The sequence below is a fragment of the Lynx rufus genome, unplaced genomic scaffold, assembly GCF_022079265.1.
Source record: "Lynx rufus isolate CCGP_SWC_20201006 ecotype Redwood Valley unplaced genomic scaffold, mLynRuf1.p SCAF_3, whole genome shotgun sequence".
NCBI lineage: Eukaryota > Metazoa > Chordata > Mammalia > Carnivora > Felidae > Lynx > Lynx rufus.
Window position 1 is genome coordinate 106528171 of NW_025814845.1, and position 22769 is coordinate 106550939.

General features: G+C 39.0%; 1 non-coding gene across 1 annotated transcript; it reads left to right on the forward strand.

The window, feature by feature from the left end:
• Window positions 1–22439: 22439 nt before the first annotated feature.
• On the forward strand, window positions 22440–22524 carry TRNAQ-UUG (transfer RNA glutamine (anticodon UUG)). Its single transcript has one exon. It is a non-coding gene; the product is annotated as a tRNA-Gln (tRNA).
• The last annotated feature ends 245 nt before the right edge of the window (window positions 22525–22769 follow it).

A 22769-nucleotide genomic window follows, 5' to 3' on the forward strand; every position in this document is an offset into this window, starting at 1 on the left:
TACTAATACTACTTGATTCCTCAACACCTCCTACTCCCTACCCATGGGTGATTGTACTAGAGCTGGACACTACCCTGATCAAATAATGTCTTTATGAAATTTGAAATTGGACCACTAAAACTGAACCAATTAGATGTTGCTGGGCTCTTGATATAAAATAGTTGGATAGGGGTGCTTGGGTGGCTCAGTTGGTTGGGCATCTGACTTTGGCTCAGGTCATGATCTCACAGTTTGTGAGTTCGAGCTTTGCATTGGGCTCTATGCTGGCAGCTCACAGCCTGGAGCCTGCTTCAGATTCTGTGTCTCCCTTTCTCTCTGCCCCTCTCCCGTTTGTGCTCTCTCTCAAAAATAAATAAACATTAAAAGAAAATTGGGGAGGCACCTGGATGTCTCAATTGGTTAAGCACCTGATATCAGCTCAGGTCACAATCACATGGTTCATGGGTTTGAGTCCTGCATTGGGCTCTGTGCTGACAGCTCAGAGCCTGGAGCCTGCTTCAGATTCTGTGTCTCCCTCTCTCTCTGCCCCTCCCCTGTTTGCACTCTCTCTCTTTCTCTCTCTCTCTCTCTCTCTCAAAAGTAAATAAACATTAAAAAAAATAAATTACATAAAAATTTTTTTTAAATAGTCGGATCGGTCCATGACAAACTAAAACCAAATATAAGCTCATATTTTTATTCAAATTTTAGAATAAAGGTGCCACAGTGAAGTGGTCAGTCTACTGAAGAATCTTGAGAAAGAAGGAGAGACACAGATAGAGGCACAGACCTGAAGCCACAGGGTCCCAGGAGTGAAGACTAGCCCTGGGTCTTGATTGTCCAGTTCCATGTCCAAGTGTACTTTGCTTATGTCCTTGGACGTCTATGAAACGGTCTATTGTTATCTGTTCTTAACTGACCTAATTTGAGAGAGTTTCTATTCCTGACAAGAAGAATGAATGTTTCATGTTACTATCAAAACTATCAATCAATACACACATATCTAATGAATGTCTATGTTTAAGACACCTGATAGACAGGATGAGGGTAAACAAATATGTATAAGAAATTCTTATTGCCCTTTGGGAGGGTAAATCTAGTTGAGGGATGAGAAAGAGGTACACGAAGTGATAATTAGCAGTGCAAGGCTGTGTATGGTAAGTACCACATGACAGGATTCTGTGTGTCTAAGACCTTTTAAAAATCAATTTTAATAGTATTTAAAACAAAATGAAAATAGATGCTGAGGAAATAATGACTACTACTTCAAAAGAACTACACAATAGTGAATTTTGACAAGTTGCTTTTATCAGAATTATACTTCTATCTAAGTATTTAAGGCATGATTTATCAAAATTTCAAAACTGCTAACCATGAGTCAAATCTATTCAGATTAAGTAAGAATAAACCATTCTTGTGTTCTTTCTGAAAGAGATAATAATTATCCTCAGAATATCTAGAAAGTGTTTGGTCTTAACAACAAAGGATAGGTCTTAACAACAAAGTCCCTGGCGTGTCCAAAGTGAACTCTTGGGTATTTCATCAATACGGGCATCATGTTACCAATTGCTTTAAAAATGCACTGCCTGATGTTGTCTCTGTGCTGACCAAACATTCACTCAAAAAAAGCAATCTCTAGAGACCTGTGTCTGATGTGAGTGCATGTAAGAGTTAATTTTTTCTGAACCAAGATTTGCAGAAATACTATCTTCTAAGAATGCTTCTTATAAGATCATCTCAATCTGAAGTGGAAATAAACTCTGTAAAGGCAACAAGTTTATTAGGATTTTTTAAAGTAAATTTTTATCAAAGCCTGCTTAAAAGGAAATAAAGATGGGAGATGGGGAATAAGCAGTTGTCTGTCATATCAATGCACAGAAATTCAGCATATATATCATGATCTCCTATTTAGTCCCCAGATGATTTCCTCTTCATCCATCAGATATATACACTTGACAGAAAACAGGGTGTGAGTCAGTAATTTGTGTGTATGTGCCCAATACTAATAGTACTGTACAAGTGAACAAGTCAATGGTTCTCAAACTTAAATGTGGGTCAGAAGCACCCGGAGCTGCTTGAAATACAGATTTACTGGGCCCCACTCCTAGAATGTCTGATTCATTGCATCTGGGGTGGGCCTTAGAATCTGAATTTATTTCAAGTTTCCCAGGTGCTACTGATGCTACTGGCCTGAGGGAACACACTGAGAACAACTGAACTGATAACCATTATATTCACATAAGCTTCAGCCCTATTACTAGCCTGGACTTCCCTGATGGATATACTCAGGGAGTCCACTGGAAATGTATAAAGAAACAGCCTGAGGTGGTTTTCTTATGAAATTTATTGCTCAAAGTCATAAAATGGTTTGGGGGATTCTGTCTGTAATTCTGATTTTTAGTTTCCTCATCTTCACATAAGGCTCAATGCCAGCTGACAGTGGTTGCTTAGGTAAAGAGGCCCTAAGGTACCTTAGGTACCTCTTTACCTTAGGTAAAGAGGTAGCAGGTACCAGTAAGATTCACCAGTAAGGAACCATTGCAGATGAAAATCTTCTCACAAACAGACTTATTCACACTGATGGCTCCAGTGACAGTGCTGGGCCAGTCCAGCTTGGGTGTTTGGAAAAGACTGCCCAAAAGAGTGGAGTCCTGACACATGCTACAGCACGGATGAACCTTGAAAGTTTTACACAAAGTGAAAAGAAGCCAGTCCTCAAAGATTCTATTATGTAATTCTACTCATATGAAAGTCCGGAACAGGAAACCTACAGAGACAGAAAGTGGATTTGTAGTTTTAGGGATGATGGTGGGCAGTGGGTGAGGAGGTTAGCTAAAAGGTACAAGGTATCTTTTTGAGGTGATAGGAATGTTCTAAATATGGCGATGGTTGCACATATCTGTGAATATACCAAAAAGCATTGATTTGTATACTTGGAGTGGGTGAATTCTCTCATATGTGATTTCTATCTCAATAACGCTGTTAAGGAAAAAAAAAAAAGAACTGTCTGTGCACATACTTTGTTCATCCTTACACCATGACCATTGTCTTCCTACTCTCTAAAAAGCTTTTCTTCGTACTTGCGCACATATAGACTGTCTCAAACACAAGGGAAGGCACTAATATTAATGGCTGTATCTAAAAGCAAAGAAGGGATTCCTAAAATATGATTAAGCCTTTGTTACGTATTATTTTTATCCAAAGTGAAAGAAAAAAAGGTATGAAAAAGCACAAAAGGTATAAGACTGACAAAACAGGAAAAAAGTTTCCTGGCTTCTTTTAGAAGGTGATTTGTAAAATTAAATTTAAGTCCTCTAAGTGTGAGAATTAGGAAGAAACCACTAGGGCCTCCACTCCAGGTAGCACAGTCTGAAGGGGGACATAAGGCTAAGGCTCCAGGAAGCATCATTCTATATCCCTAGGTATAAAGAAGGTGTTAAGAAGCTAAATAACATTTCCTCTCAAGGGCTAGAGGAGACACTGGAAAGGTGTGAAGAACAAGGCCCTGAACTGTCCAGGCCTTGGACACATAAAAAGGAAAGTAAATGCTTCAGAAAATGAAACTCATCCCAGAAGCAAATTATGTTAGAGTTTATTAATGTGTTCACAAAACATTTTCTGAACACATATGATATCCCCCAAGACTGTAGTCAGATACTGTCCTGGGCCCAAGCAATACAAAGAAAAAAGATGCCATATCACCCCTCAAAGAACTTATTATCTAGTGGGGAAACTGGACAAACCAGTGGTCACAGTACTTTCTGATGACCACTTTGATAAATGGTGCTTTGGAAGCACAGAAGAGGGACAGTGGGCTGAGAGACAACTTCCTACAGAAAATGACTCTGGAGATGAATTTTAAAGGACAAGTAGGAGTTAGCCAGAGAATGAGGGGATAGTGTGTGACAGGTCCGACCCAAGAGCAGGCAGAGAACCTCAGCTTTGGGAGGAACCATTGGTAGGGTTTGGGTCTACCTGCAGAGCAGCACCTGCAGAACAGTTCCACCGTGGTTCTAGATTTCCCTGGGTAATCTTGACCCATTTGACCTGGTGACACCACTTCCTCCTTTTATTCCCATAGCCCTAGGACTTGCTATTGGTAGTGGCTTCCTATTGTTGCTTATCTCTGTTTACCTCACCATCCCAGGTGACTTCTTAGATTACATTCCTATGTAACCAATTTACTGTAGTAAATGTCCTCTGCTCCAAAGACAAAAACAGAGCCGGTGGGAAGGCATACAAACAACCAGGATCATTTCTGACTGGAAACCACAATTGACTGTGAATGGCTAGGGTGAACGAGAGAGGAGAGAAATAAATAAAATACGACAAGAGGGATAGGTGCTAAACTGAAAGCAACAGAGAGCCACTGAAGGATTAAACAGGGATAAGATCACCTTGGAAGAAACATAGGGAATGATTTTATTGGGACTGGCTGTGGACACATCAGCAGCAGAAGAACCATTTAGAAAATTGTTCAAATAAGTCCTGGTGAGGAATGAGGTTGGCATGGACTAGGCAGCAGTTCTTAAACATTTTGGTCTCACAATCTTGAAAATTATTAAAGGCTCCAAGATGGCTGCCTTAGTTCTAGACATATGCAGACCCAACAATGTTATAGAAGACTGATTATTGGTTAATGAATATTTGTGTTAAAGAACCAAGATAACTTTTTTCAAAAGTCACTCAGCTGATTCTTTCCCAGTGCTTAAACCAGTCACCAAAAAGTTGGTGGGGGTAGAGGGAGCATCATGTTTGGCTGAAACCAATAATGATTCACTCTCTGGGGCCAAAGTTGGGGATGAGTCCAGCCTCCTCTGAAGCTCACAGAGCCACCTACTAATAAAGAAAAAAGTGAGAGGGTAAGTGCTGTTAGATAAGCAACTACCAGGTGCAGCTATGAGATTCATCAGTGTAGACGTTATCAGTTGAAGTCTCATGTCTTCTCATGATTAACCAGAGGCAATAAAGTGTGATGAGCTCAGAACAGAAGACTGAACTTGTGGGAAAAGGGACTCTTGAGGAATGAGCAAAGGAACAGCATGCTAGGGCATAAGGTGCAGTGGTGAAGAGCGTGTGCTCTAAGTCAGACTGCTGGTGTTGGGTGCTACTAACTTTACCAGCTGTCTGATATTGAGAAAATCACTTAGATTTTCTAAACCTAAGTTTTCTCATCTATAAAGTGGGGCAACCTATATCGTTAGTGTTAAGAGGGAGGATTAAATACAATAATGTGTGTAGTTGGCACAGAACTCTTACTAAGTGAGGGCTATTATATTATTGGTGTTGTATTAATGAGGATCTGCTTCAGAGATGGAAAGATAATCAGAAATAATGGAAGCCAGGAGAGAATTTCTAAAATATCTCCGGTGATAAGTACTGGAAAGAAGTCATAAGGTAAGGACTATCATGAAAGCTTACAGGTTGTTCTACTCACATTTGTAGCATCTATGATTAGCCTACATTAAACTAGCAGTCCACAAGTTTTACTTATTTATTATTTATTAGGATTTTTATTGTAATTTCAGTAGAGTTAACAAACAGTGTTATATTAGTTTCAGGTGTACAATATAGTGATTCAACAGTTTTATACATTATTCAGTATTCATCACAATAAGTGTACTCTTAATCCTCTTCACCTATTTCCCCCACCCACCTCCTGTCTGGTAGCCATCAGTTTGTTTTTTACTGTTAAGAGTCTGTCTCTTGGCTTGTCTCTTTCTCTCTTTTTTTCCCCTTGTTCATTTGTTTTGTTTCTTAAATTCCACATATGAGTGAAATCACATGGGATTTGTCTTTCTCTGACTGACTTATTTCACTTAGCATTATACTCTAGCTCCATCCATATTGTTGCAAGATTGGCAGGATTTCATTCTTTTTAATAGCTGAATAATATTTCATTATATATATATAATGAAATGTTTTATATATATAAAATTTTATATATATATAAAATTCCTCATATATATGCATGTATACGTGCACACACACACATATATACATATATACACACACACACACACACACACACACATTCATATACATACCACACTTCTTTATCCATGCATCTGTGAATGGACACATAGGCTGCTTCCATAGTTTGCCTATTGTAAATAATGCTGCAATAAACATAGAGGTGCATGTATCCCTTTGAATTACTGCTTTTGTATTTTTTGGGTAAATATTCAGCAGTGTGATTACTGGATTGTAGGGTAGTTCTATTTTTAACTTCTTGAGGAACTTTCATACTGCATACAGTGGCTGCACCAGCTTGCATTCCCACCAACAGTACATGAGGGTTTGTTTTTCTCCACATCCTTGCTTTCACTTATTGTTTCTTGTATTTTTTATTTTAGCCATTCTGACAGAAGTTTTATTATTTTTATTTTATTTATTATTATTATTTTTTTTTTACAAAATCTCCAGCCAAACCTTCTGCACCTGTGTAGCTGACTGCAGGATTTACATTTTATCCACTGTGTGGTATCTACCCTTTGGTTCTAGTCAAGCATTCTGGCCTGACAAGGTCAGTTTGAATCTTTGGTCTATCATGCTTACATTATTAGGTGGCTTTTCCATTGTTAATGTTATCCATATACTTAATAAATATATCTTGTATATTTGTGTCCAATCTTACAACAGGGAAGTTGTAAGAATACTGAAAAGAGAAGCAACTTTTCTCTAAATTTCATTCAGTTTCCTCATCAGTAAAATGAGTAAAATTATATTTATTTCACATTGGGTTGTGATAAAGAAGTAAATGCGTGAACATGCCTTGTATTGTGCCTAGCGCAAAGATGTTCCTAAATTCTTCCTTGTTTCCCCCTCTCTTCTTCTTGGTATCACTCCTTGTTTTTCTTTTTAAATTTCTTTAAAACCTTGATTTAACATATTGCCTTGCTTATAAAGAGAAACCGCATATAGAGTAGACCAATGTTTTGAAATCCAATTGGCTAGGATAGATTAAATTGAATTTCATGCTTTGAATTGGTGACAATTTCCTAAAGTGAGGACAAAGGCGTTAGATACACTTCATTCTCCTTTCTCATGATCCCCTAATCCCCACTAAAACACTATACCTCACACCTCCTCTTCCCACATCCCCTCTAGCCCCCCAAAGCAGATTATAGTCACTTCACTGTTAATAGAAATATATTCGTTGAGTACTTACAATGTGCACAGCATCAAGTTAGGGCTAAAGATAAGAGAGTAGAAGCCAAAACAACCTCTGCCTTTAGGACATAATGAACTCAAGTACCTGGATTTAATCTCCTCAGGGTAGAATCTCATCTTTTCCCTATAAATCAACTATCTCATGCTAACACACATGAGGGAAAAAAAAGAAAGTTACAAGAACCTTTCGGATTTTTACCCTGTCTTTTAGGTAAGATGCACATTTCATATATGTATTCTTTCATGCTTTCAACAACTATTTCTTAAGCCCTTTATTATGAGCCAGACATGATTATAAATACTAGGGATATTGCAGAGAGCAAGACAGACAAGTTCCCTATTGTCACAGAATTTACATTCAAGAGGGGAGGCATACAATAAAAATGCAAAAAAGTGCAAGAATAAGACAATGTTAGAAGTAAGTGGGATATAGAGTATGTGAACAAGTGATGGGCTGGACTGTGGGTCCTTTAGACTGGGTGGGCAGGAAAAACCCCTTTGAGCCTGTGACATTTCAGCTGAGACCTAAATCCCAAGAAAGAACCAGTCACATTAAGATCTAAAGAGCATTTCAGGCAGAAGAAACACTAGTACAAAACCCCTGAGGTACAGATGAGATTTCTGTGTTCAGAGAGCTGAAAGAGGGCCAGGATGGATGGATTATAGCACCCGAACAGGAGAGTGGTGTGAGATAAAGGGGGAGAGCCAGAGACTGGGTCATGCTGGCAGGACCTCAAAAACATGCAGGCCTGTTAGAATCATCTAAGAAGTTTAAAGACTATGTGGGGCTCTCCTCCAGAGATTCTGATTCACTCAGTCTGAGGTGGGGTCCAGCCATCAAAAGTTCCCACAGGATGAAAATCAGTGATGTCTGGGTTTCGCAAGCCATGATAGGGGATTTGTGTTTTCTCCTAAGTGGGATAGGAAATCACTAAAGGGTATTAAGCAGAAGAGTTATGGGATTTGAGTAATTTATTTAAAAGATCCCTCTAACTGCTATATTGTAGTGGATCAAGAGAGGAGGCAGGCTATTACTATCTTTTTGTGGACATATGTTTTCATTTCTCCTGGGTAAATGCCTAGGAATAGAATTGCTGGAAATAACCCAAATGTATATCAAAAGGTGAATGGATAAACAACTCATGATATGTTCGTACAATAAAATGCTATTCAGCAATAAAAATAAAGAACTACTGATATATGCAATAACATGGATGAACCTAAAAACCATTGCATGTTGAGCAAAACCAACCAGACACAAAACAGTATATATTATACTATTCCTTTTATGAGGTTTAAGAAAAAAATGAAACTAATCTATGGTGATAGCAATCAGAAGTGGCTGACTCTAGGGGCACCTAGGTGGCTCAGTGGGTTGAGTGTCTGACTTCAGCTCAGGTCATGATCTTGCAGTCCATGAGCCCAAGCCTTGCGTTGGGCTCTGTGTGCTGACAACTTGGAGCCTGGAACCTGTTTCAGATCTTGTGTCTCCCTCTCTCTCTTCCTCTGCCCCTCCCCTGCTTGCACTCTGTCTCTCTTTCAAAAATAAATAAACATTAAAAAAAAATAGAAAAAGAAGTGGCTGCCTCTAGTGAGTATAAACTGGCTGGAAGGGAGTTACTAGGGAAATTAATAGGGTAATAGAAATGTTCTACATCTTGATTACATAGATGTATACATTTATCAACAATCATTGAAATGTACTCTGAGAATCTTTACAAATTTCATTGTATGTGAATTTTGCCTCCATTAAAAAAAAACAAAGGGTACTACTACACACTGACTAGAATGGCTTAAGAAAAAAAAGAATCGAATAGCAGTACTGAAGATGTGGAAAACTGGATATATTATTGGTGGGAATGTAAAATGGAAAATGTTTCGCAATTTCTTATAAAATGAAATATGCACTTAGCATATACCTCAGCAATCTCACTTCTAGGTATTTACTTAAGAGAAATAAAATATGTCATGAAAGATCTGTAAGTGAATGTTTATAGAGCAGGGACTACAGTTAGAAGGCTATTTGTAATGTCCTGGTGAAAGATGGTGGCTTAGTCAAGGCCATAGGAATGGAGAGAAAGACAAGTTAACAAATTCATGATATGTTCTGGAGGTAGAACCTCACTGGGACTGTGTGAAAAGAAGAGAGGAATCAAGAATGACTTAGATTTTTGGTATGAGCATCTGGGTGGTTGATGATGGCATTTACAGAGCTGTAGAAAACTGAAAGTGTAGGCAATGGGAAAGGAAAATTGAGGGTCCTTTTTTAGAATTTTAAGTCTGAGATGTTTATTAGACTTCATGGACATTTTGGCTATGATAAGTGGTAGTAGAATGCTGTTCTGTTAAGTTGTGACAACAGAGTCAGGAATAGGCCTATTAGACATAGAGCTTGATACACTTTTATGTCTCTGTATAATTGTGGATCAGACAGATAGAAAGAATAGGGGGAGGGGCACCTGGGTGGCTCAGTTGGTTGAGCGTCGGACGTGGGCTCAGGTCATGATCTCTCAGTCTGTGAGTTCAAGCCCCGCATAGGGCTTTGTGCTGACAGCTCAGAGCCTGGAGCCTGCTTCGGATTCTGGGTCTCCCTCTCTCTCTGCCCTTCCCCCGCTCATGCTCTGTCTCTCTCTGTGTCAAAATAAATAAACATTAAAAAAAAATTAAAAAAAAGAAAGAAAGAATAGGGGGAAAAATCAGGATGACATGAAGCAATAAATAGTTTTATCCAAGCAAATGGTGTAGTCACCTGAGTGGAGGTTTATAGGAGTTAAAAGACTTGAAAATCAGATAATGATATGCTTTAGGTTCAGGGGTGTGGCTGATGTGACCATTCCATATTAGTTATCTGTTGCTACATAACAAATTATCCCAAAGTTTAGAAGCTTAAATCATAGTAAATGTTTATTATCTCACAGTTTCTTGGGTCAAGAATTTGGGAGCAGGGGATTTTTGTGTTTTGAGCAGGAAGCACCTGGTTAGTCTTAGTCTCATGAAAGTGCAATCAGGGCCACAATTAGCTGAAGGCTTGACTGGGGTGGGAGATCTTTCTCCCAGATGAGTGATTCATACTCACAGCAAGTTAACAGTAACTGTTGGTAGGAGGATTCAATTCCTTACCACACAGACTTCTCTATATGGCTGTATGAGCTGGCTTCCTCCAGAGCAAACAATCCAGGAGTACACAAGATAGAAGCAATGTCTTTTCTGACAGAGCTTCAGAAGTCACTCTGTATCTTTTCCACAATATCTTATTGATTACCCATGTTAGCCATGTTGGTAGGAGAGTGACTAACAAGAGGTAAGAATCATTGCGGGCTATTTGAAGGCTGGTGACAGGCAACTCTCTTTTTACATTTTGGAGTTTATGATATATTAAGAGTATTAAGGGGCTCATCCTGGTAGGGGTGTCATGAGCAAAATTCCCTTAGATGTTTGTAGCTCCAAGCCTCATATGCAATTCAACCAACGTTAGAAGATAAGCTCAAAACAATTTGAGAATTTTTTTTAAAGTAATAAGCATGTTTTTAAATAGTGGGAAGGTTTACAATTAAATATAGAAATGTTTAAGGAAATCAAGCACATTGTATGAGTATTTTTGTGTAAAAGAATCTACACATGTAGTGTTTTAAGTATTCATAATGTTTAAGAGAATATGACCTATTAGAATAACATTGTATGTGTAGAAGTTTATTTAAAATGTGTAATCTAAGTAATTGATTTATGTTTGTGATTTTAAATGGAAAATTTTCTTTTTTTAATTAAAAAAATGTTTTTATTTCCCTTTTTTAAATTTTTAATGTTTGTTTATTATTGAGAGACAGAGATAGAGCATGAGTGGGGGAGGGGCAGAGAGAGAGGGAGACACAGACTCTGAAGCAGGCTTTAGGCTCTGAGATGTCAGCACAGAGCCTGACGCGGAGCTCAAGCTCACAAGCCATGAGATCATGACCTGAGCCGAAGTCGGCCGCTTAACCTCAACCGACTGAGCCACCCAGGCGCCCCTTAAGTGGAATATTTTCAAATGTAAACACAATATTACACTTTTAAAAGAACTTAAAATCGGGGCGCCTGGGTGGCTCAGTCGGTTAAGCGGCCGACTTCAGCTCAGGTCACGATCTCGTGGTCCGTGAGTTCGAGCCCCCCGTCAGGCTCTGGGCTGATGGCTCAGAGCCTGCAGCCTGCTTCCAATTCTGTGTCTCCCTCTCTCTCTGCCCCTCCCCCGTTCATGCTCTGTCTTTCTCTGTCTCAAAAATAAAAAAATAGGGGCGCCTGGGTGGCGCAGTCGGTTAAGCGTCCGACTTCAGCCAGGTCACGATCTCTCGGTCCGTGAGTTCCAGCCCCGCGTCGGGCTCTGGGCTGACGGCTGGGAGCCTGGAGCCTGTTTCCGATTCTGTGTCTCCCTCTCTCTCTGCCCCTCCCCCGTTCATGCTCTGTCTCTCTGTCCCAAAAATAAATAAACGTTGAAAAAAAAAATAAAAAAAAAAAATTAAAAAAAATAAAACGTTAAAAAAAATTAAAAAAAAAAAGAACTTAAAATTAACATATTTATAAGATTAATTCATTGGATATATATGAATTACTTAAGTACCTGGGAAGGTTTTATATTTTTTGGCTGGTGGTTGTTTTTGTTTTTTGTTTTTGTTTTTATTTTTATTTTTTGATCATACAACTGAAGTATTTAAAAGATAAATTTAACATTAAATTTACAAATAAAGTTAAAATATATATATATATTTTATGGTTTATGGGTTATGGCTTTATTTTTTTATTTTTTATTTTTTGCCTTTTTAAAAAAAATTTTTTTTTCAATATACGAGATTTATTGTCAAATTGGTTTCCATACAACACCCAGTGCTCATCCCAAAAGGTGCCCTCCTCAATACCCATCTCCCACCCCCCATCAACCCTCAGTTTGTTCTCAGTTTTTCAGAGTCTCTTATGCTTTGGCTCTCTCCCACTCTAACCTCTTTTTTTTTTTTTTTCCTTTCCCTTCCCCATGGGTTTCTGTTAAGTTAAAATATTTAAAATAGGTTAGTTAAGTAAATTTGAAAATGTGACCAAACATTAATCAACCCCTCCCCCCCACCCCTTGAAAGTAATTGTTTAAATTTAGCTATATCTAGGGACACCTGGCTGGCTCAGTCGGTAGAGCTTGCAACTCTTGATCTCCGGGTTGTGAGCTGCAGTCTCAAATAAATAAATAAATAAATAAATAAATAAGTAGTAGAAGTTGAATTTGTAAGCTTACGGAAAAATATCCATGGGTTTTGACTTTGTAAAATCAATAATTAATTTTCAAAACCAAAGTAACATCTGAATAGTTTTTCCATGCACCAAAGTCACCCTTGAGTAAATAGATTCTCTTGGATGGCACGTAAGGAAAGGGAGGAAGAGATTTTTGGCTGATGAGCCAGGCCCTACCCAAATAAGCTTGGGCCTGACCTTTGTTCCTGTCTGATGGCTGAGCTGGTCCACCTGGATGAGCTCCTTCAGCCAGGGCCAAAGGGGGTGGGGGAAGGGAAGCAGGAAGCCATGCCCCGGCCTACGTTGTCTGTTTCCCCATATACTTTCCTTGTCCTTACTGTGCTCTGTGCATGTAATAAGTGCTGCACTAGCCTTCATACTGATTCACAGCATGATTCTTGTTCTCTCCAAAGAAGGTGAGTACATGATATAATGGTCTTTATTAACTTGCTCTTTGATTGTCCAGGGACTTCTAAGTGACCTGCAGGACTGAGCGCCTACAGAGGGTTCTGGACATAAAAACTGCAAGCTCATCATATTGTAGTAATATGACTTATCACTATAAAACAAAAATGTTGACAAACATTGGTTAATATTGGGTAGCACAGTCTCACATTTAGATTTTTGTTGTAATATTGAAGTTTTAAATTGACTGTAACTGCTCTTACACCTGGAACCCTTACCAAGCTGTTTTATGGGCAGAAGTGCTGTTAAATTTTCTATTAACTGTATTTGTGTGTCTTTTACAGTTTGTGCTCTTTTTCCGGGATGGCATAAAGGTACAGGAAGGGGCCTCAAAAGTTCCTGAGTGCGGGAGTTAGGGGGTGCTCTTTGACCCTGGATGGCAGGGTGGCCTGCTCTCTGCAACAACACCTGCCCAGTGCCTGACCCTACTGCTCTGGTCATGGGTTTTAGAAGCCAGAGTGCTGCATGATGAGCTGCCAGACCTCCCAGTCTGGATTTCTCCCTGGAGGGCTTCTCCTCCCCACCCTAGCCCTGCCCTTAACTGCCTCCAGGGCACAGCGACCTTTCACCCATGCACAGTGCTGCTACCCCCACTTTCTGCCATACCCTGCTCAGACTAGCAACTCAAATCCCACCCCCGGGCCGCCCGCTGGCCCAGCTCCAGGGGCTTCCAGCAATCTAAGCACTATAAGGCTTTGCTTTCCTAATAGGGGAGGCAGACTGCAGAATCTTGGCACTGACGAGACCTACTTCAATTTCTCCTTCACCAACTTCACGTTCCTTGGATTGGCCCTAAAACTTGCCCACCGAGTCCTCTGTTTTTCTCTTTAACATGGGCAAAAGCCCCTTTGCTCTTAACATCCCAGTCAGCACTTCTCCCCTCCTACATCCTCAGTAGTGTACCTAGGCCCCCTTTTTTTCTTATTCTGTCTTCTCCCTCCTTCCCACAGTATTCAGAGCCTGGAGGAATGGGCTTCTGGTAAGGATGTCTTTCCTCAGGGCACTAAGTTCGAAAGATTTTCACTATATTATGCAAGAAGGTATGGTTTGAGTCTATATTGGGAGTGGAGAATGATCAAAACTAGGTCATATGCTAAGGACAAAAATACATTGATATTATATGTATACCTGTATTTCAATTGAAACTAACTTTACATACTGTTAATTAAATTTTTGCGGGGGTAGGGATAGGGGATTATATTTAATAAAGAATCACCACCTGACTATTATATACAAAGGGGTGGATGGACACCTTACAGAGGGAGGAAAACATGTTTAGAAGTATCTTCAGTAGAAGCCAGAAGATGGCAAAAGCTTTAAAAGGAACTTCCAACAGAGTGCCACAGGAGCCTAGAGAAGGGTGGAATGAATTCCCAATGAATAGATTCAAGAAGGCTTCAAGACCACAAATTTCTGAGGGCTGCCTAGAAGAAGAGGATATAGGAAAGAATAAGATCTATGGGTTTCTGCTTTTGAGGATTCATGGTCTAATGGCAGAGACCAACATATTTTGTGGAAAAGGTGACATTTAAGCTAGACTTTGAAAGACACATGTGAGTTCAGTAAGCAGAGATAGAGAAAAAGGAATTTCTAGAAAAAAAAGAAGCATGATTATCATGACACCAATGGTTCTTTTTCCCTCCCCCCCTCTCAGTTCTACTTCATTTACATGGTTTCTGTGAAAAACATCTTCTTGGTACCATAGGATCATGTGGTCTCTATAAGAATCATCTTCTGACCATTGGTTGGTGAATCTTGCTGGATTTCTGGCCCAACAGGATGATCAGTTCTTTCTTGGGTATTTTGGAGCAGAAACTGAGAAAAAAAGTAGTCGATTACTTTTGGGGTACCAGAAGATAAACTTTGCAGTTGTTGATGACCATGACCTTGAGAAATATGGGAAGAGAGAGAGAAAAAAGGAAGAGTGAGAAGAGAGAGAAAGAAATGAAGCAGATACAAAGGGGGAAAATGTCATAGGGTGAGAAACTGGTGGCCTTTGTTGATTTGGACGTTTCTAAGGCTCAGCTACATTTCTGCTTTTGGGTTCCCTGAAATACAGTGGTATCTTTGTGGTAAATTTCTTTTTCTTTAAGCTAAATTAAGTTTTTTGGATTTTTTTTGTTGTTGTTTGTGTCCCCCGCCCCTGCAAATCTCCTAGTCAGTTGTGCTAGTTTCCTACAGCTGTTGTAATAAATTACCACAAACTTGGTGGCTTAAAACAACAATTTATTCTCAGTTCTGGAAGGTGTAAGTCTGAAATCAAGGTGGTCAGCGGTGTCAAACTCCCTGTAAAGGTTCTAGGGAAGAATCCTTCCTTCACTCTTTCTAGCTTCTGGGGGCTGCTGGCAATCCGTGGCATTCCCTGACCTGTAGCTGTATTACTTTAATTTCTGCCTCTATTCTTTTTTTGTTGTTGTTGTTAATGTTTATTTGTTTTGAGAGAGAAAGACAGAAAGAGAGAGAGAGCGCTAGCATGAGTGTGGGAAGGGCAGAGAGAGACAGAGAGAGTCTCAAGCAGGCTCTGTGCTGTCAGTGCAAAGCCTGATGTGGGGCTCGAACTCACCAACTTCGAGATCATGACCTGAGCTGAAATCAAGAGTCAGAAGCTTAACTGACTGAACCACCCAGACTCCCCTGAGGGTGCTGAGGGTTGCTCTCTACCCAAAAAGGCGGCATCATGTACTCCGTGCATGAGAGTATCATGGTCAGATTTTCGTGGAGGATTGCTTTGGTTTCACTATGTAAAATACATTGGAGCAGGGAGAGCTAAGGAGGAAGGAAAACCAATTATACTATTGCATAATTCAAGTGAAAGGTAATACAGTCTTGAGTCAGGATAGAGAATGTAGGAATAGGAGAAAGGGACAAGTGGGAGGCACATTGCAAATTCAGAGTTAACCAGGCTTGGCAATGAATTGTACAGTGGAGTAGGTGAAAGAGTGTGAAGAAAGAGAAGAGTCTAGGTGGACTGTACAATACAAATGGTCCCTAAACATCTTTAAGTGTATTGAAAGATGGTATTACCCAGAGGGCTGGTATTGAAGAGAAGGGCAAGTCTTGAAGATCTCATAGGGTGGACCCCAAAGACATTATGGTCAGGGAGTTGGAAGTAAACTTTCAATTTGGATCACTTCCATCAAAATTATTTCACGTTTGTATAAGAGAATTTCATGGAATAGTCCTTTTGTTAATTTTTGTTTTTGTTTTTAAATACTCTATCCCTGCATCAGGGTCTTTGAATAGCGTATTTTTAATTTTATTGTATGTTTTCAGGGGTGCCTGGGTGGCTCAGTCACTTAAGCGTCTGATCTTGGCTCAGGTCATGATCTCATGGTCCGTGAGTTTGAGCCCCACTTAGGACTCTGTACTGATGGTGCGGAGCCTGCCTGGGATTCTCTCTGTCTCCCTCTCTCACTGTCCCTCCCCCACTTATGCTCTCTCGCGCGCTCTCTCTCTCTCTCAAAATAAATATATAAACTTAAAATAAATAAGTAAATATTGCCAGATTATTTTTTTAACTGGCTATAGCAGTTTACTTTTCTACTGGCATTGTATGAGAATCTCCTTTATTATTTCCACTATTAGTAGGTATTTCACTTTTTTTTTTTTATTTTTTTTTTTTCAACGTTTATTTATTTTTGGGAGAGAGACAGAGCATGAACGGGGGAGGGGCAGAGAGAGAGGGAGACACAGAATCGGAAACAGGCTCCAGGCTCCGAGCCATCAGCCCAGAGCCCGACGCGGGGCTCGAACTCACGGACCGCGAGATCGTGACCCGGCTGAAGTCGGACGCTTAACCGATTGCGCCACCCAGGCGCCCCTCACTTTTTAATTTTTATGATTTGAGAATGTAACTTCTTTTAGTGGCTATAAAACATTGCATTATATGAAAATACCATAAAATACTTAAACATTTTCTTATTTTTCTTTAAAGTTTATTTATTCATTTTTTTAGTAATCTCTACACCCAATGTGGGGCTTGGAATCGTCATTCCAAGATTGACATGCTCTTCTGACTGAGCCAGCCAGACACCCCAACATTTTCCTATTTTTAGACATTAGATTGTTTTCCATTTCTTGCTGTAATAAAATTAATAACTCAGAAATGGGCATATTTTATACTTAAACCTGTGTCCTTCCAGTGATACATACAGTGATGCTTATACTTTGAAAGGTTACATAGATATAGTTTCCCGGTTCTTTGCTTTGTTGTTTTTCTTCCTATGTGCCTCTTTCATTTCACTGATAATATTCTAGGTGGACAGGGAGGGGTATGAGAATGGGAAAGGGTTAAAAGAAATAGATTTTTGGTTATCTTTGAATTCTATTTATATATGCTATTCCTATCCTTCATTACCAAAGTGATCTAGAATTGCTATTAAGCCATTATTAGTTCTCTAATTTTACCTCATGCATAAATAAAGTTTCCCATTTTATTGATGGAAAAACAAATGCAAGAGTTTCCTGGAATTGTCTGTAACCTACAAAAAAGTAGCTTGACTTCGTTTTCTTAAAGAAGTTCTCAAAAGCATCAATCTTTACTTGCCATGATGAAAAAAAAAAGATAAGATTTATATCTAGGTACCATGAATGGTATATGATATATGAGTGGATGAATAAACATCCTTTTCTATACTCTTTTCCCTTAAACTTTAGCTATTAGAGTCAGAATGCTTCGATTGCAGAATTCTCACTTGAGCAAGGTTTTTATATAACATTATTCATATTCTTGGCCTTGGATGCCAATTAAGTCTCTCAAGTCTAAAATTGCTTTGTTTGCTTTTTAAAGAAATCTGCCCACCTTACAGACCTACAAGTTAACTAACCAGCCTGTTTTTTTTTTTCCCCCCTCCCAGAGGAGTTTGCTCTGTTGGTTTCCTGCCAGCTCTTACTTTCAAATTGAAATAGTTCAGTTTCTCTGTTTCTAGAACATAGAATTCATTATGCCTGGATTTTTGCCAACAATGTCTTTCTCATGTTTTTAAAACTAAGATGAATGTTACAGAATGACCTAGTGGGCTTGACCCACGATTAGAAGTCAGGCAGTGATATATTAGATGCCTGCATGGATTCTCTGTTCTGGGTAGCAGGGCTGCTAGGGGAACAGGATTCTGAGAGGGTGGGAAGGGCATCCAGGGTGAAGCCTAGGGACTGGAGTAGAGAAATGTGTGCAAGAGATCAAGTAAGATTTGGCTGATGTGAGGTAAGACTTCGATTCTTCCCTTGCCGTTAGGGCTATATTGGGTCTCTACCATACAAAGGACATAGTCATTCATTTCTTTTGGCCCTTTGGGTAGAAAACAGAAAGCCAGGTGACAGAATATTTATAAAGGGCTCTGGGAAGAGCCACTCTATTTTTTTTTTTTTTCTATTTTCAATGCTCCTTTTTTCTCTTCCTACCTCTGCAACCCTGCCTATATTGTAGCTACCATACTGAAAAGGCATTTCTTCCTGGAATTGAACAGTTTTAGGAATGTTTATATCAGCATAATCTTATAGCCAAATGAATTTTTCATTCATGTGGCTCTGTTGAATGACATAAAGAAATTTCTTTACCTTTTAGGTTACTTTCTAGGGATGTGTAAGGGTCTAAATTTTTTTCTCTTCTCATTGGTTATATATTTTTAATTAAACTTTTAATTTTGAGATAATTGTAGATTCACATTTAGTTTTAAGAAATAATGCTGAGGTGGGGCACCTGAGTGACTCAGTGGGTAGAGTGTCTGACTCTTGATTTCGGCTAGGTCATAATCCCAAGGTTGTGGGATTGAGCCCTGCATCAGGACCTACATTGAATGTGGAGCCTGCTTAAGATTCTCTCTCCTTTAGGGACCCTGGGTGGCTCAGTTGGTTAAGCAGCCAGCTTCGGCTCAGGTCCTGAACTCACGGTTCGTGAGTTCGATCCCCACATCAGGCTTTATGCTGACCGCTTGGAGCCTGGAGCCTGCTTCAGATTCTGTGTCTGCCTCTCTGTCTGCCCCTCCCCCACTCACACTCTGCCTCTCTCTCTCTCTCTCAAAAATAAATAAACATTAAAAAAATTTATTTTTTTAAAATTTTTTTTTTCAACGTTTATTTATTTTTGGGACAGAGAGAGACAGAGCATGAATGGGGGAGGGGCAGAGAGAGAGGGAGACACAGAACCGGAAACAGGCTCCAGGCTCTGAGCCATCAGCCCAGAGCCCGACGCGGGGCTCGAACTCACGGACCGCGAGATCGTGACCTGGCTGAAGTCGGACGCTTAACCGACTGCGCCACCCAGGCGCCCCAACATTAAAAAAATTTAAAGAGATTATCTCTTTCTCTCTCCCTCTGCCCCCCTCTCCCCTGCTCTCTCTCTTTAAAAAAAAAAGAAAGAATGCTGAGAGATCTTGTGTACCCTTTATCCAGTTTCTCCCAATAGTAATATTTTGCAGAACTATGGCACAATATCATTGTGTGATACAGTTATGTATAATATCATTAACATTGATTCAATTAAAATATATAACATTTCCATCACCACAAAGATCCCTCATATTACCCTTTTATAGTCACATATACCTCCCTTCTTCCCTGACCCCTTCATTATTTCTTGTCAACTGCTAATCTACTCCATTTCTGTAATACTGTCATTTCAAGAATGTTTATAAATAGAACCATACAGTATATGACTTTTGGATATTGGCTTTTCAAACTCAGCAAAAATACCTAGAGATTCGTGTATGTATCAATGGTTCATTTTGCTTGTTTGTTTAATTGCAGAGTAATCTTTTATGGTCTATTTGTACTACAGTTTACTTACTATTCACTCATTGAAGGACATGCGGGTTGTTTCTGGATTGGGACTGTTACAAGTAAAGATGTTCTGAACATTTGTGTACAGGCTTTTATGTGAACGTAAGTTTTAATTTCTCTAAGATAAATGCCTAAGAATGCAATTGCTGGTCTTGTGGTAGTTGCATGTTGACTTTTATAAGAACCTGCCAAACTGTTTTCAAGAGTGGCTGGACCATTCATTCCCACTAGCGGTGTATGAGTGATCCGATTTCTCCACATGCTTTCCAGTATCTGATGTTGCCACTGTTTTTTATTTTAGTTATTCCGATAGAAGTGTAGTGATACATCATTGTGATTTAAATCTACATTATTTTCCTGATGGCTAATGATGTTGAACATCTTTTCATGTGCTTATTTGCCATCTGTATATCCTCTTTAGGAGATGTAGTCATGTTTTTTGCCCATTTTCTAATTGAATTGTTTGATTTCTTTTTTTAATTGTTGAGTTTTGAGTATTCTCCATATATTCTAGATTATAGTTCTTTATTGAATATGTGGTTTGCAAATATTTTCTCTGTAGCTTGATTTTTTTTATCTTCTTAACAGAATCTTTTGGAAAAAAATAATTTTGAGAAATCCAATATATCATATTTCCTTTGTCTATCCCTAGATACTGAAGTTCTTCTCATATATTTTTCTAAAAGTTTTACACTGCACATTAAAGTCCATGGCCATATATTTTTAAGTAGCTGTTTAGATTCCTGCTGTCTGAAATAAGCACTAGCACACAGGTGCAGTTCTTTCTGTTCTAATTTTCTCTCTCAAGCATCTACTGACTCAAGTCATTGATATAATTTTGGTTATGGATACAGTTTCTGACTAGGTACATGATTTGGATTTTGTAATAAGTCAGTTGAGTGATGTACTTAAAAGCATGAACTTGTACCTCTCCAAAGCTTTATGATGTTTTGCAAGTTACTTAATCCCTCTGAACATCAATTTTTCACATCCTTAACATATGGATAAAAATAATACCTCTTTCTTTTTTTTTTTTTTCTAATTAATTTATGTTTTTGGTTGGGGGGAGAGGGGCAGAGAGAGAGAGAGGGAGAAAGAGAGAGAATCCCAAGCAGGCTCCAAGCTGTCAGTGCAGAGCCTGATGTGGGGCTTGAACCCACAAACCATGAGATAATGAGTCAGACACTTTTAATGGACTGAGCCACCTAGGCATCCCAATACCAATTTCAAAGACAGTTGTGAGAAGTAAGTACAATGTTATGTGTAAAAATGCTCAGCTCAGTGCCTGACACATACACAGAAACATTCAATAGTTGTTAGTCCCCTTTTCTTTCCATACTCTAAGCAAAGATTCTCTTGGCACAGTCCCCAACTCAGAATCTTCTTCCCCACAGTCTTTATTTCTTCCTCTGTACCTCTCTCGCCTGGTCCTGATCATTCTCCTTTATTTATAAAATCTTCTCAACCTACTTTGGCAGTTGAAAGATGTTTTTATCTCCAAACTATTATAGTATTCATATATGTGGTCAGGTTAGCTTTATTTTTCATGGGTGTGTTGTGTACACAATACAAGTCTCCTTGAGGGCATGCTCCTGGCCCTCCTCTGTGGAATCTAGCTCAATGCTGGGCAAGTGGCACACCCTTAACAAGTCCCCGATACACTGATAGCGGATATCTCAATCACAACAGATTTTGTGGAAAGCAACTTGGAAAAATGGATCCAAAGCCTTAAACCCTTTGACCCAGTAATTTACTTTTTTCAGAATCTATCCGAAGAATGCCAAGATATTTGAACAAAAGTGTATGTACAACATAGGAATATTTCTTATAGCCTTATCTGGAAAAGTCAGAATTTTAAAAGACATAAAGATATAACAATAAAATATTAGGAATCATTTAAATTCTACTTATGTGATAGAATATTGTATTATCAATAATATTGTTTTCCTAATCATGGATTTTATAGCTATAAGGATATACACTAAAGCACTTTTTATACTAGCAAAAAACATAGAAATAAACTAGAAGCTCAATTAAATGGATAAATTCACTTTTATTTTATTTATTTATTTTTATTTTTTTATTTTTTTAAACATTTAATTTTTTTTTTAACGTTTATTTATTTTTGAGACAGAGCATGAACGGGGGAGGGGCAGAGAGAGAGGGAGACACAGAATCGGAAGCAGGCTCCAGGCTCTGAGCCGTCAGCCCAGAGCCCGACGCGGGGCTCAAACTCATGGTCCGTGAGATAGTGACCTGAGCTGGAGTCGACGCTTAACTGAGCCACCCAGGCACCCCATAAATTAACTTTTAGAAGTCACAAAATAGAATTAAAGTATGATCCCATTTATTTAAAAAATGTACGTATGCACAGACATAAACGAGCATACAAAAGACAGGAAAAATATATACCAAAATGTCAGTAGTGACTATCTTTGAGTAATAGCTTTTTGATAATTTTAATTTTAACTGTGGCTTCTCTAAAGCTTAATATGTATGATTTTTAGCGTAAGACAATAAGAATGAAAGTTTATAATCTGTGTTTTAAATAGAGTTTTGGAAACTATTTAATTATATGAATCTAATGCTCATTCATCCATCACAATCAAAACGTTTATTAAGTGTCTACCAACTGTTAGGCCCTACTAAGAACACAATAGAGAACAGAGCTGACAAAGTCCTTGAATCACAGATAATCTAGTGAGGAGTACAAAAAATTACAAAACAGTAAGAGAAGTGATAACACAGTGATAGTATTGAATATCATGGGAACTTAGGAAAGGTGGGGGTTATGGGGTGCCTGGGTAGCTCAGTTGGTTGAGCGTCTGACTTTGGCTCAGGATATGATCTCACAGTTTGTGGGTTCAAACCCCACATCGGGCTCTGTGCTGACAGCGTGGAGCCTGGAGCTTGCCTTGGATTCTGTGTCTCCCTCTCTCTCTGACTCTCCCCCTGCTCGCACTCTGTCTGTCTCTCTCAAAAACAAATAAACATTAAAAAGAAAACTTTTTTTTAAAGGGTTGGGGTTAAAGAGGTAGCATGAGCCTTTTTTGTGGAACCTGAGTGAGTTGAGCCAAAAGAAAAGGGATAGACAGGGAAGAATGATCCAAGCTTAGGAATAAAGATTT